The 16,108-nt window shown below is 35.9% G+C and overlaps 1 protein-coding gene across 1 annotated transcript in view; it reads left to right on the forward strand.

Annotated features, from left to right (window-relative positions):
* SLC38A4 (solute carrier family 38, member 4) overlaps positions 1-16,108 on the forward strand; it is a 71,947-nt gene that overhangs the window by 26,174 nt on the left and 29,665 nt on the right. The window lies entirely within an intron of this gene.

The following is a 16,108-nucleotide window of genomic DNA, read 5'->3' on the forward strand; positions in this document are numbered from 1 at the left end:
TGAAGAGAGGGGGATGTCATTAACTAAGCAATTTCAGAACTCATGGGTCTCACAGTTTTCTTAATCAGGGTCATGTTTTAGAACAGAAAAGCAGGGTTTCTCTCAGAGTACTTGCCTGGGAAGCACTCTGGGGTGTCATACTGGAAGTGCCCCAGATTTAGACCTCCTGAAGTTACCATCCCATAAGCCTGTTAGTGTATGTGTGTATTAATATGTTCTTTTGTTCCATAGGGACATTTCAAAAAATATATATATATATTAGGAATCTTAAAATATTTGGACTAAAAAATGTACGTTGAAGTTATGGTATGAAGTCTCTACATACCATAGATACAACTAGACTATAGTTTCATCACTTTGTATGTGAGGCAAAGCTTACAGTAGCACAGCTATGTAAGTATAAGCTATGTAACTCACCTTCAGGATAACAGGATAAATTATTCTGCTAGAATAATTCAGGAAAGTTTTGGTAAAGGTATCCTTTATTTGTTATATACCCATACTAAGAGTATAAAATACAGAATTTGAGAGCCAAACATGTCACCAAAAAAAGGATATAGATTTTCTTCAACACTGTAAGCCTGGAAACCAAAAGCCAGGTGGCAAATCCTACATTTGAAAAATACAGTCTAAATCTTGTTCCTAACTGCAGTTGTATAGTGTCTTCCGTGTTTTGGAATGATTGGGTTGCACAGCTAGGTTTTTACCTATCATTCTATAAAAAAAAAACTTGAAGTAATATAAGTGTTGTCCATTTGGAAGCACTGATATTGGTGGCAGGTTGAGCACAGACAACAGTCTTCAGTATTGATTTACTTTCATAGATCTTGAGTTTATGAATCTAAAGGCAAAAATGACAAAAGGTAACTTCTTAGAGAATAAAACTTCATAAACACTGATCTTAGACAAGTTAAAAAGAAATGAAAACTAGAAAAAAAGGTAGGTGACTGAAAGGACCCTGAAGTAGGAGCAAAGAAAAGCAAGTGAATGCAGAAACATGGGAAATACAAACATTGTTCAAACTAGGTAATTTGGTTTCTTAGTGATTACTATTTCTACCCATCTTCTGGTTTTTCAGTTTGGCTAAAACAGATTCTATTTCCATGTATTATTTTGTCCCTTGACTAAAATTAGAAACCAGATACAGTCCTGACAAGAACAAGAGGTTATCTTTCCCAGTATCATTGCAAAATGCCAGGATGGTCTAGCTAAGGGATTTTTTTTTTTTTTAATTGTTGACCAATTTTGATTTGATCCAGCTGGACCTTTGACTTTGAAAATGTTGGTGAAGGTAGACATTTTAAACAAAAGGGTCAATGATTTTAAATATGGGCAAGAAAAAAATCTCATTCAGTGCATAGGTACGATCTAAACAACTTCATTTTGAGCCAACAATTTTGTACCTTCAATAGATAACATTCCACTGAGTAGATAATCCAGGACCTTTTCTCTTGATGATTTGAAAATAGCGGCCCATTCTCAAAATACAGGGCTATGTTCTCTTTGCGTGTTGTCCTTCTTAGTGTTAAGAAAACACTCACATTTTGTGAGTTTCTTGTTTCACATAATATTCTTAGCACATATGTGAGCTAGTGGAAGAAGAAACAGTGTGTAAGAGTCAAAGTACCACTGACCTCAATTTAAATTCTATCTTTCCTGTCCTCTGTCATCAAAGTCAAACTGTCAGTCAGTCTCCTCTGTCCTTGTCCTTACACCATCGTCCCTCTTTGCTGATTTTATGTCTTTCTTTAGATGCTTTCAAGAGATCCTGTTCTATTAAATCTGAGTTCCTTAGACTTAACGTGTTGTCTAGATGATAGTCTATTCTTTTCTTCCGTTTTGCTCCAGAAATCTCCATTGCAAGGGTGAATGAAGCATATGTGTGTGTGTGTTGAGGTGAGAAGTTGATTTCCCAAAATCATATTATGTATATGTATATGTAATTAATCAATTATTCACAGTAGTTGGTTCACAGTAACTTTTCTTTCATAAAGAAACAGATTCAAACATTATAACTGAATATTCTGGAATTTCTTTAAAAATCATAATGTGATGTAACTGGAATGTAATTGGCAAGTCAATAAAATATGATTTTAAAAGTCTCCTTGGCAGCCTAATTCATTCTCATTGCACTTTTAATTACCCAAGATACCTTTTCATTTCCTCTCCAATACCTGAAATCTTGCCTGAAACTTAAATCTCTCCTCAATGTCCATGGGCTTCCTGAAGGCTTCTTGGATGACTCCAGTCCCTGGCAATTTATTTTTGGCAATTCTGGAGCATATTTTGCAATTCTGCTCAAATTAATTACTAACATGATAGTCTGGTAAGCCAGGTGTCCCTTTTCCCTTGCAAACCCTCTACACAAACACAAACACACACACACAGTCTCATATACCTGTTCTTGGTGGCGCACCTATATGAATTCCTCATGTGAGGGATCAGCTAAAGTATTTGCCATTGCATTTTTCAGACTTGCTTCATTAGTCACAATCCACTAATTTTCCATTTTACTTATTTTTTAAAGTCTGTTCATATTCTCATAGTGGACCTCTTTCTATAGTGATACTTGAACTGAATCAAAGACTAATTAAAATTATATTGTTTTGCCATGTTTTAAAAATCATAATAGTATAGACCCACGATCAAATGCATATGAAATTACATCATGTAATGAGTTTTAAAGAAATTCCAGAACATTAAATTAGAATGCTTAAATCCATGTTTTCTTTATGAAAGGAAAGTTACTGTGAGTTTTGTGTAAACCAGACCAAACATTTCTTCATTCATTTTGGTATGTCTAGACATACAAAATATCTAAGAAAAAAAACAGTCAAGCAAAAAACAAGTTCCTAAATTTTTTTAATTTAGCTAACTTTTATCAAATTAGGGTTTTTTTTTGTATGTGGTATTTAATGTTTGAGTCAGTGTTTAAAAAGTTTGTGATAAGAATTTGATAATTAGAATAGGTTCAAATGAAATATAAAATTCTTTATAGAAGTCTTTTACATGGTACTTTTTATTTTAAGCTAACTTGCCGACTTACTATAACTATGTAATATACTTGAAGAACATCAAAATTATAAACAAGCCCAAACTTAAAATTTTGAGATAAAACTTAAAAAATTTATACATTTATCTTTACCTTATTTTATATTAAGATATTATAGTATAAAATTCACAGAGTACAATCCTTTTTTGCATTAGATATTTAAGATGCACTTTTATAAGAATATATATTTAATTTTCTAATAATTATTACAGGCTTCTGTTTGCCTAATCCTATATACATATGACAGTCTTATAAAGAGATAGAAATCTTAAGTTAGAAAAATGACAATTGTTAAGTAGAAAATATTCTTTAAATTTCTCTGAAATTAAAACACGTTTTCTATCATTTTTCCTATATCATAATAATTTTCATAAATAATTTTCATCTGATAAAGACAGAACAATAGGCTGACTCTGAAAACAAGAAAACAAGCTTAGAGACCACTAAAAGTAAATATATCATAAGAAAGTTAATAGGCCTTATTTGAAAAAGAAGTGAGAAATTGATAGCTGACATTTTGCTTAACATCTTGCATCAAGTGAAGAATTTCTTACTCAAGAGCAATTGTTAGTTGATTTTTAATAGAAATAAGGAATTGCCACCGCTGTTGTAATCAAGATTCCTTCTGATTGGTTATCAAGTCAAGGCTAATTGTTAATTCAAGTCATAAATATTTAAAAGAATCCTTGATTCTAGATTGATTTTTTTGCTGTTTTTCTCACCTCACTTTCAGAGTAAATCAAGTGGACATATATTCATAACACCATAAAATATTTGCCAGTGCATTTTCTTTCTTCCTCTACATGTGGAAGGCCAAGTCAATTTTTTTCTTTTGGAATAGTGGAGAATGTCTGCTTAGAAATTCTTTTAAAACTGAAGCAACCTAGCTTACTCAGCATACTGTTTTGGGGATAACAGAGGCAGAGAGGGCCTTTTACTGAAAACTTGGTGGCTTTTGGAATTCTGTCCAAAATTATTTCCTCTGAAAAAATCAACAATTCGAAAGAAAACAACACTCCAACTACATAATTAAAATTTTCTGTGTAATCTGATTATAAGTCTGACTCCCTACTACTATTATTGTGATGTTTGACTTCAGTCCACAAACCTTCTTGAAAAATGAGCTTTTCTAGATTGATCAGCCAACCACGCTATGGAAGCTTGATACAGAAAGACACCAACCAAGGTAAAATGTTCAAGTTAGTATTTTGTTGTGCAAATGCCAACATTCTAAAAGCAAATAGAAGTTGGTGTGACTGAGTTTAGTCCAAATGTACAACAGTAAACTGATTTAGCTTTTTTTTTTTTTTTTTTCAAGAAAGCTGACGCAAGTGGCATGGAGGGAGGTGTTGGGTGAAGGTGGTGGTGGTGATTGGCTTGCCTTGTTCACTCCCACTGGTCTTTACACCATTGTCTAGATCCTCAAGGGTTCATATAAGTCAACTGTGCCTCAGGGACTGCTATTCCAAATAATTCTGGAAAGGTTGCACAGGACTGGATAAATAATTAAGGTAAAGTTCTTTCACATGAATATTTGCAGTGTTCAAAAAATGCTTTTTTTTTATGGTATTGTCTGCTTCTGCATTACAAATTGAAAATGCAAGTTGGGTAATTTATTTTCTCATTTAAAAAATATTAATTCACTATAATGTCAGACATTGAAATTACTGTTTACCCAGATTCTGCTTGCAGTTTTCTTTTGCAGATAATTTTAGTTTTGAGCATAAAATTCAGCCAGGAAAGGGAAACATTGCCAAACAGCAGGTAATAAGGAGTTATTTACATCTCCTGGTTAATCATTGAATATAATGAAGAGTTGACATAATTTGTCTTAGGAAAAAAATTAAAGTTTTCACAGTACATTCACAATGTTCTATCATTGAAGATTTTCTTTATCTTGGAAACAAACAACTGCAAAACCTTAAAATAATCAATGAAAGAACATCAAATGATACCATAAAAAGCTAAGGGTTTGGGCTGCACCCTTGTTAAAAGAAGAATTTGTGTCTTACTTTGTTTTTTTATGTCATCATTTTAATGAAAGGTATTTTTAGAAAAACTGTACTAGGAGAAACGGAGAGATTAGGAAAAATATAAGCATAACTTAAGATTTTGAAGGTCTGAAATTATTTTAGACTAGAGCTATACACCTCAAATGTTTTAACCAGACAAGGGGAGGATTCTCAGATTTCATCTGTGCTTTGGGGAAACTCCCCGAGAATTTGATGATGTCCAGGTAGAAGCAAAGAATATTTTATAATTCAGTTAAAAAGTATTTGAACTGGTGATGTGCAGCCTATCTGGGGATAGTTGGCTGAAAGAAGCTTTGCTTCTGAAAAACTGAAAAAGATAAGATGTTTTTTTCTAGGAAAGATTGCCACTCATTTTATGGATCAAAATCCTCCAGTCATTCTGATTCATAGTTAAATAATGCTTTGGGATTTTCTTGAAGTCTTTGTATACCTAAAAATTCTATCAGGAACATTCAAGTACTGAGAAAAATAGTTTTGAGGGTTAAACTGAAGTTTTCCAGAGTTACATGTGCTTTGTGCTTCATTGAAGCTATTATTTTTAACAGTTGAATAACTTTAAAGTAAAATAATTTATTTTCTGAGAAAAACAGTATCTCTGGGGCCCAGTATCTGTTACATAGAAAGTAAACAATCTGAAGTTTATTCCATCAACAACTCATGGCAGGTTATTAAATGTATTGTAATGTAGTATATGACATGTATTGACATGTATTATAAATAGTTCAGTATGTTACTATACATGCTATAATATATGTTACATATATATTATGTTTGGGAAACTAGGAACCAGAATTTATACAGGAATTTCTAAAACTGTTGTGTTTAAGATGATTAGAGAATCTGTATCTTCTAAGACTAGAACTAGAAAGTTTGTAAATAAAAGAACATACTCAGACTATGAATAGCCCTTCATACCTCATTGAATAACTGCTCTAATTCTTATATTAGTAATCATGAAATATTCTTAGTAAATAAGTAAATGAGTCTTACAAGTCTTTATAAAATAAATAAGACTATTTAAATTTTTCTTGATATTATCTCAAAGCTATGTCTGAGTAGAGAAGAATGGGAATGCTAAAATACTAGCATTAGCTTCAGGAAAATGTCAAATGAATATGGTTTTGCTGTTCTTGTTACTTCTATCTAAAAAGTACTGTATACTATACACTGTACAAAGTACTGTGTACTGTATACTGAATGACAGTGAAAGTTTTTATGGATGTCAATTTCTTTGAGAAGTCATGAAACAAGTCTCACAATTGAAATGTGACTAGAATGGCATTGTTGGGGAATTAAGAAAATTTAATATCAAGGTATATTAGCTTGACCTCAGAGTCAAAGCTATAGCCATTTAGCAAAGATATATTTTGGATGTGCATTTAGATAATTTCTTGGAGGTGAGATAATTTGGCACCTGGAAATTATATAATCAGCTACTTCCCTCTTGCTTAATAAAAGGGTAAATGACAAATGAGGCTATTTGCTCCCTAGCTAATGATCAGAGTAGACAGTAGTGGTGGGACATACCTGACAAGGTCTGTTCTCATTTCACTTTCACTTATCTGGTGAAATAAACATTAACAGTAACTAGGGAAGGTCATAACTTTTGCCTCTGGACTCAATGATGTTTGTTTTCCAGAGTTAACGTCTTTCCTGAAAGTTGAGCTACTTAAGTAAAATATGAGGCTTCCTGTTTTGAAATTTTTCCTTTTTGTTTTTTAGTCATCATTTAAAGAATAAGATAATATCATTTGATAACTAGAATATTAATTCACTATAATGTCAGACATTGAAATTACTATTTACCCAGATTCTGCTTGCAGTTTTCTTTTGCAGATAATTTTAGTTTTGAGCATAAAAGTCAGCCAGGAAAGGGAAACATTGCCAAACAGCAGGTAATAAGGAGTTATTTACATCTCTTGGTAAATCATTGAATATAATGAAGAGTTGAATAAGCTATTGGACATATTGATATCTCAGCAAATGTGAAATGATGTCCTCTAATGGTGGTGGTATTCTGAATACCGTTGTTTTGATTTTGCATTTTCATGAATGAGTATAAAGCAACCAGAGAGATGATCATTGCACTGAAATATTCTGTCTGATTTTGTGAAATCGCTGCATCACAGAAAAACTTAAAACAAATAGGAGAGAAAGACTAGACTATAGAAACTAATGAGAAACCAAATTTAGCTTATCTTTTAGAAGCATTTTGAACTTTGAATAACCAAAGTTATTATTTTTGGTAACCAAGGGGGACATTCCCATTTCTACCTCAAAATATTAAGCTATAATAAGAATGCAAATGTGTCTCTATGAAGGAGGTCATATAAAGTTGTATAGGTCTTAGAATATAACCCCAGATCCTGCTGGATATTGGGGATTTGTAGGGATGTGCCCCACTGTTCATCATTGTGAAGATTCCTGCCTAGTTATTTATCAAATAACCACACAAATAAAAATATAAGAAGAAAATATTTTAGGTACTAAGAGCAGAGCATTCTACAAGAGCATATAATAGTCTTGAGGTGAGCCTCCCTGATCACATGGCAGTGAAAGATTTCTCATTATTTTAGTTAATTTAGGGACATCCCTGGGATAAGAATGTGGGGAGATCATTGGGGTAGAGGCCACAGCACATTAAAATGCCTGGCGGTGGCAATAGAGAAATGAAAGAAACCCAGTATACTCAGTGATTAAGGGGTGCTGGGATTCCATTTGATAGTCCTTTGTAGAACTATTTGCAGCAATATGGATGGATTATGCTATAAGCAAAATAAGCCAGAAGGAGAAAGATAAATACCAATGTGATCACTTAGATGTGGTATATAGAAACACCAAACAAAAGGTGAAAAACAAAGCTTAAAATCAAGCCTTGAAAACTCACCATGAATCTGAGGCATCAAGAGATGGGGGGGTAGGGAGAGGAAGGATGAGAATGGGCTGGGGGAGAGCACAGTGGCCTGTGGTGGAGGCTGTGGGTGCTTTGGTGGAGGGAGTGCGTGGCCACATCCAAGGTGGGGGACCTAGACTGGGAAAACACTAATGAAGGTGTGAAAGAATGTTAAAAAATTCAGTAAGGGCCCTCCCTGGTGACACAGTGGGTTAAAGCACTGCACTAAGAAGCTAAAGCCACTTCCGCATGAGTTCGATTCCCGCCTGCCCCCGGAGGAGACCACATGGCGTGGCAGACCTCTCCTGACCCGCCCACTGCTCCCCTCAGCAGTGTACTTCGTTGATCTGCCTGTTCTGTTTCCCACTCTGTCTCTGGTGAAGCCTCTCGCTGCCCCTGAGCCTCTGGCCTGTACCCCAGTTCTGTATGTACAAATAAATAAATCTTTAAAAAAAAAACTTCAGTAAAAATAAAAAATAAAGTATGTAAGCTTGCAATGTGCTAGGGAATTTGACTTTATTCTAAAATGTGATGAGGAACATTCAGGTAGTTATTTGGAATAACATATGGTCATGGTGAGAGAAGTGGACACATTTAAATAAATGTTGAACGAATAATGGATTTGGTGTTAAATTGGGCATGATTTTGGGGGGTCAGGATAGTGAGATGGCAGGACTGAAAGCTGGGTGATGGTTTCTTGATCAGTTAGGTGCACAGAAGTCTGTGGGCTGAGATGAGTAACAGACAAGGAATGTGTGCCTGTGAAAATTACATTTTTTTTTAAAGATTTAGTTATTTACGCATACAGAACTGGGGTACAGGCCAGAGGTACAGGGGTGGCGAGAGGATTCACCAGAGACAGTGTGGGGAGAAGGAGAGGCAGATTGACGAAGTACACTGCTGATGGGAGCAGCAGGAGAGGTCTGCCGTGCCACGTGGATCACCTCCGGGGCGGGGATCAAACTCATGCTGAAGTGGCGTTAGCTTCCTAGTGCTGTGCTTTAACCCACTGCACCACCAGAGAGAGCCGAAAATTACATTTTTATAGTGTTTTTCAATCATGGGGCTTGCTGATACAGGAATTCATTGTTAACTTCAAACAGCATTTAGTGAGAGGAAAAAAGTGAAAATGTAAATTATGTCAAACTATAATAGCTGACTCAAATATTTGTTCTCTGCTAAACCAATTTTATTAGGTGCAGGGATTCTGTCTTATTCATGCTTTATCTTTCAAAGCTCTAACTCATAATTCATTCTCAGTATTTGTTGAATGACTGAACTGAAGTATTAGTTTATCAGAAAAATCATGACATATTTTGCTATGCTCTTTTGACAACCCAATATAATCATGTGGTTAAATTTTAACATTATGATATAGTTTAAATGCTTTAATGCATTTTTCGCTGTAGGCAGATAATACAGAATGTCACACTTTTTATAGTCTTACATTTGTTTAAAAATTGTGCTTTTAACCATTGTTCCTCGCAAACACATCAGTAATAGAATCTTCAGCATTAAAAATATAAACTATGAATATGTGTTTCACATTTTTATGAGATGATGTCCTTTGGCCAGAGAGAAAATTAGGACTTTAATCACTGTTTCATGATAATTCTTAATGATTCTCAAAGAGAATAAATAAGTATTTTCTACATGGTAGAAAAAGCAACGTCCTTGTCTGTGAAGAGGTTCCTACCTTGCTTCCAACCAAACGATGCTGTGTAAAAGTTTTAAAACCACAAAAGTTCTGAAAACTAATAGTGATGTGTGTCATCCACAAACAAGTTTTGAAGAATTCCTTCAAGCCAGAAGCCCAGTGGGGCTGGAAAATCTGCAAAAGAGTTGAGGGACCAGGGCCAGACAGGTAAGGGGCCAGCAGGAGCTCCAGCGTAAGACCATGCACAAAGAAGATGTGCGACTGGCAACTGGTGACTAGATCACCGAAGAACCTCAGTTTGGATATCTTGGTCTGCCTGAGACGTCATTTTTGTCTCTAGTATCAGACTGATTTGTTTTATAAATAAAACTTGAGAGTGACACTAAAATAGGCATTAGGGTCCGCCCAGGACACTCATGGGGTTAACAAGTAGCAGCAGAGTTTCTAAGAGGACGCTACACCACATTTTTCTCCCTGAAGAACCTCTCCCAGAATGCCAGCTGTGTCTATATGCTCCCCATATAGATAAGCTGCAAAAAAGCCTCTGGTACCCAGCCTACAAGGGGGAACCATCAGTGAAATAGGCCTGCAGGATATCAGAGAAAACATGTCCTCCCTGTGTCAACCAGTGAACTCTCATTCATATACACAGACAGACCACCAAGGATAGCTCCGAATTTTGGGAAAACCAGCAGCATGATAATGAAAGGACAAGATGAACAACAACAATAACTCCAGAAAAAAAAATACAGAATTGAGGGAACAAAAGGAGCTTTTGAAAATTTCCAATCAATATTTTTATAAAGATTTGGCAAAAGATTACATCTTTAAAACAAACAAACAAAAAGGTAAATTGAAAGAAAAGGGAGAATAACTCATTAGAAATTAAAAAGCAGTAGAAAAACAGTAGAGGTTGAAAAGTGATACAAACCTGACCACTCTAAAGAGGTTCTGCCATCTGCAGCATCAAGACAAAAACATTGAAGACTTTCAATGGAAAGGAACTTTAATACAATTAGTATGCAATACAGAAAAAATAAAGAATATAATTTTTAAATCAAACACCAAAAGTTACCCATCCCCTCGTGGGCAAAAGTCCACCCAAAAGGGATTGGCCCAAAGCAAGGCCTGAAAGCCCGCCACTAGACTAAAGCACCTTCTGGCTGGGACCCATGGAAAAGGGTCAGAAATGGCCAGACAAGTCTGGGAGGAAAAGAGCAGAATCAAAATCAAGATAAATGCTGCCATAGTCACCTCCCCACAGTTCTCTCACCCACATCTGTTTCAACCAGTCCAGGACCAAGAAAAAGCAAGTACAGTTTCTTCACATGTCTCTCTGCTTCATGTGCCACCCTCAGGCCTCCTTCTGGCTCTCCATCCTTCTTCCTTCCTCTTCAGTTTCCTCTCCAGATTCCCCTCTCCTCAGCTCCACCCTACTTTTTGGGTGGGCAGGGAACCTGGAACCTCCCCTTTTCTTGGGGACCACCCTATTACAAAACCAGTGGCCACTAGAGAATAAGTCCATCTCCAGTCCATCTCCCATCTCCCTGGAGGTTGAGAAGCAAAATTGAACCTTCCACCCTCTATTCATGTGGCTGGTTCCCCTGGCAAGCAGCCCTCATCTTTTAGGGCTTTCCAAAAGTCTATTCATTAACATAAACTGGGGGGGGGTGTTGAACAGGACTTATTTTGAATAACAAAAGACTGTCCTTTTCCCTTTATCATTTTAAAGCTATTACAGGAACTGGGGGTGAAAATCAAGCATTAATTTATTATATTAGGTTCCTGTAGTAGGATCCAGGAGAAAATGTTATTTTGGACATGATATCAAGGAAATAACCCTGAACACTGAATAATACGAGAATGCTATGGAAAGGGAGAATTCTAGCCATGCAGATCAAAAAGCCAATACTAGACTAATAAAAATTTTAATATAGGGAGGAACTTGTAATTGTAATTTTAGTACAGTAAGGAAATATATATATATACTTTTGGGGAGTGCTATGGTGAATACTTGAAGGAGGATGTCCTATACTGTGAACATCATGCAAGGATGTGGAACAGCAGTACTTCAATAACAATACATTACAGACACACACACACATGCATTTTCTCATCAGAAGAAAAATATGAATAATAGTCTTTTGATTAATGGTCTCTTTATGAATAGATGAATTTGAAAAACTAGTTACATCTAATAACACATATTAAAAAGACCTCCCAAGAGCTAGTGCTGGAGAGGATGTAGAGAAAGCTTGTTATACTGTTAGTGGGAATGGTACACCATTTTGGAAAGTGATCTGGATTTATGGTAAACTAAATATGGAAATACTATATGATCTGCATTCTCACACTTGAGCATCAACATGAAACTGATGTCATTTTTTTGGAGTTAGTGGGAGTCCTTGGATTCATTCTGGGAAAGGTTTCACCAGAGCTCCCCTTTCAGCAGGACGCAGCGAGTTCCCAGGAGAGTTTCTTCATGAGACAGACTCAGTTATATTTAAAGAGCAAGTTTATTAGGGAAAAGAATTGAGGAGTAAAGGACACTTGCATAGGCACAAGCGGGCAGAGAGAGCTGCCCCAAAGGGGCAGATTTGCTGAGAGAAGCCTGTATGGTCACAGGCGGGTGGCCTTGAGAACGGCCTCTGCTAAGGGAGGTCAGTGAAGAGAAACCCCAACATGGGCAGGCAGGAGGCTACTGCCCAGCAGAGGAAGACAGAGAGTGGAAAGAAGCAGCTGCATAGTCACAGGTAGGCAGGGGACTGCTGCCCCCAGCCAGTGCAGAGACTGCCCTGATACAGTCCTTTTCCCTTTGGGCAGGATTCACTCCTTTGTGGAGTGGCCTGTTTGCTGCTGCTGGTTTTGGATAACTATGTGTAATCCTAAAGGGACCAAGGATTTCACAGTGGGCCCTATCACTGTATCTTTACCCTCAGGTCTGTATTTCCAACACTGCCTATAGCAGTCTGATGCAGGAGTGATACCTGCTTGGGCCTTAGGCCTGTGACAAGGCACTAATGGTCTTGATTTCTATGACTGGGTTAATGGTCATGTTAGTCCCTTCTGTCCCCACCTCCTTGTATAAGTCAGGTTTTAACCTTGTGATGTCTCCTTCAGGTTTTCTGTTCTTTTCCTCCATCAGAAACTATTGAACTTATTGTTTAATGAGAGTTGTACACAAATGTCATTTTACATTTCTATAACATTTGGTATATTATATGTATTAAATAAGAAATCAAGCTTTGAAGGGCTAGAGGAAAAAAACTACTCACATTTGATCAAGTCCTGGAGAAATTTCAAATAATGATAAGAAGAAAAATCTAAAAATTCAGAATGAGAATCAGACTCATCAGTAGAAGCTAGAAATCAAGAGACATATATCTTCAACATACTGAAGGAAAATAAATTTGAATGTAGAATTGCAACAATACAGTTTTAAGATGAAATAAAGACATTATTAAATCATGAAACAATTCAAATTCTGTTTGTGAATATGGACACCTTATGTGAAAAATGTTACTCAAGATGATATTTCTTCTACATCTGGGTTCTTTAACTAGTTGACAAATTGACTTAAGACAGTCTGCTAGGAGCATAGAGCAACTTTAATTACATAGATATGGAAAATCAACATGGATACAGTTTCTAAAGTAAATGGTCAAAATGAAGGTGTTATTCTGAGCTATTGATTGAGGTGGGAACCTGGGGCTTTAAGGAGAGAAGAGGGAAGCTCTCTTGACAGGGACAGAGTGCCTTATAATGAAGTGAGGTGCTCTGTCATTACATGTCTGTCCTGCAATAGAAGGTAGTGTCTCAGTAGAAAAGTGGTTATTTCTGGTAAAAATCCTAATTATATGTAGTTCCCCTTAATTTTTCACTCCTCTATGTGGTCAAAGAGGACAGTTTTTTTGGCAATCTGAAGAACCTTACTGACACATCTTGGAAAACCTATTCTGGATATTTTGGGGAGTCCTGTCCTTCACAAAAAGATGGACTGGTATCCTGGAAACATTAGTAGGTGCTTGAGACCAGAGAAAGGAGGAGGGCGCCATTTGTGAAAATTAGAGAACATGGAAAATTCGCATTGGCCCCTAACTCTGTATCTTTACAAAGATACAGAGTTTTAACACCATAGAATAATATTTCAGTTACTATGTAGCCATCACATACTAATTGGTTGTTTGGGGCATACTATGTATGAATCATGATGTTGTAAATGTTGATTATTGGCTTTTAGTGGCTAGAAGCAACCCATAGAGCAATCAGGAGAGAATTATTGGTTTACAAAAATAGAACGAAATTATGACTCAACACAGTACATTTACTGTACTAACACAGTTGGGAGCATGGAGGCAAGAAGTATTAAAAGAAGCATGTTAATGTCCTTATCTTTCCTATATCCAGGGTAAAGTAGATAAAACCAGTTAGAGAGCTTTTAGTGAATACTTTAAATGTAGATGACTAAATCAAAAAAGAAAGACATTAGTTGTTACTGAGAAATGAAACTGGCACTGTGATGGAGTCATTGTGATGGACTCTTTGAAGTCATTTTATGGAAGTTTCCTCTGTTTCTCTTACCATATGCACATTTTCTTGTATTAATGAATATATTCATTTTTATGAATACTTGAAGTAATATATGCTCGCTTTAGATTTTAAGAACTATCTTTTCTTAAATTCTGGGCACTTCTCTGCAGTTATGCCTTTCTATTTTGTCTCTCCTTAATCTTAGTATTCTCATATTACAATGAGTATTCTATTTTGTTTAAACTTCTGTTTTTTTGGTTTTCCCATGTCTCTTCATTCTTATAATATTTTTTTCTTCTCTATCTCATTATGAGATAGGTGCTTGAGAAGTCATCTCAGCTTTGACACTATTTAGAAATAACATCAGGTTTTATAGGCTAAGGGCTCCTCTCTCAAGAATACCCTCGACTTCAGATGCCACTACAAGCCCAGGCAGTTACCTGTGCTTCTGGTCAACTGACTATAAATCAAGAGTTTCCCATGACCCCTCCTTGGCTTTGATTGATTTAGTGGAACTGTTTGCAGAAATCAAGAGACATATTTGCTCATTAGAACACTGATTTATTACAAAATATGTAGCTCAGCAAGAAGTAGGTAGAAGAGCAACATAGGATAAGGTATCTGAGAAAGGCACAGAGCTTACATGCCCTCTGCAGATAGACCTCTTTCTGCCAAATCTGCACATGTTCATCAGCTGAGAAGCTTTCTGAAGTGCCTCTTTTAGGGCTTCATAGGGGGTTCATTACAGAGGCATGATTGATTAGCTCATTGGCCATTGATACTAACCTCCAGCCTGTCTCCCTCCCATCCCTGGATGTGAGGTGGGGGAGGGCTCGAAATTCCGATTCACTAATCTCTTTGTTGTTTCCTCTTTCAACCAGAATCCATCCTTCCATGCCTCCCCTTCAAAACACTTTATTAACATAACAAAACACTTTTATCACTGTTAACACTTAGGAAATGCCACGGCTTTTGAGAGTTGTAAATCAGGAATTTGGACAAAGGCCAAATATATGACAAGTCTATTTTGATATTCTGAATATATATATTATGCTCAAATATATGGGTAGAGTATATATCCTATATGTCACAATATTGCACAATGTAAATCTTGCATGCTAACACTCATATTAATGAGTTGTCATGTGATTTGCAACTTCTGTAATTTGAAATGTGAATTCATGTCAAGCGTGAATTACCACCCAGAGATGTTCTGCCAGCACACTGGATTGCAGAAGCATCCTCATATGGTTATTTTACATTTTTCAGGGAATTTATAAATTTCATGAGATCTGGAGCAATTTTTATTGTACCTTCTCTGCTCAGAATTTTCTTACCAAGTTAGGTAGTATAGATTCTAGAATCAACCTTCTAATGTGATAGTTTCTCCCAATAAGCTATTTTCTTATTGGGATAGTTTCTCCCAATTCACCAAGAATTGAATGATTTTTAATATCAAAAATTTCAAACAAAATTGTATTAACAATATCTAATGGATTTGCAACATTTTTTTTCTTACAATGCCGGCCCACCCCTTTTCACTTTTATGACTGAGGAAAATGAGATGTAAAATAATAAAAATCTTGTGCTGAGATCTGTTGAATTAAAGACAGGGCAAAGGCTGAAAATTGGATTCCTTTTGTTGTCAGAATACAACTTAACTCCATGGATATGGTGAGGTTGCTAGTTCCAAGATAAACCTGTATCCTTTTTTACTATTCTCAACTTCAGCTTAATGTTCCAAGTAGCTGGAAAAGTAACCTTGACCCTACCCTGTATCGGATGTTATCAAGTATTTCAGTGGTACTAATTCTTTCATTTTCAATTAGCAAATTAAAGTGGTAATTTTCTTGTGTCACTACCAGGTAAGACATTGATAGATTCATCCCTGGCAAAACTTCCTTTTCAACAATTTACCTTTGTAACCCTGATTTTTTTTTTTT

This window comes from Condylura cristata, unplaced genomic scaffold (genome assembly GCF_000260355.1).
Source record: "Condylura cristata isolate star-nosed mole 26May11 unplaced genomic scaffold, ConCri1.0 scaffold00004, whole genome shotgun sequence".
NCBI classification, from domain to species: domain Eukaryota; kingdom Metazoa; phylum Chordata; class Mammalia; order Eulipotyphla; family Talpidae; genus Condylura; species Condylura cristata.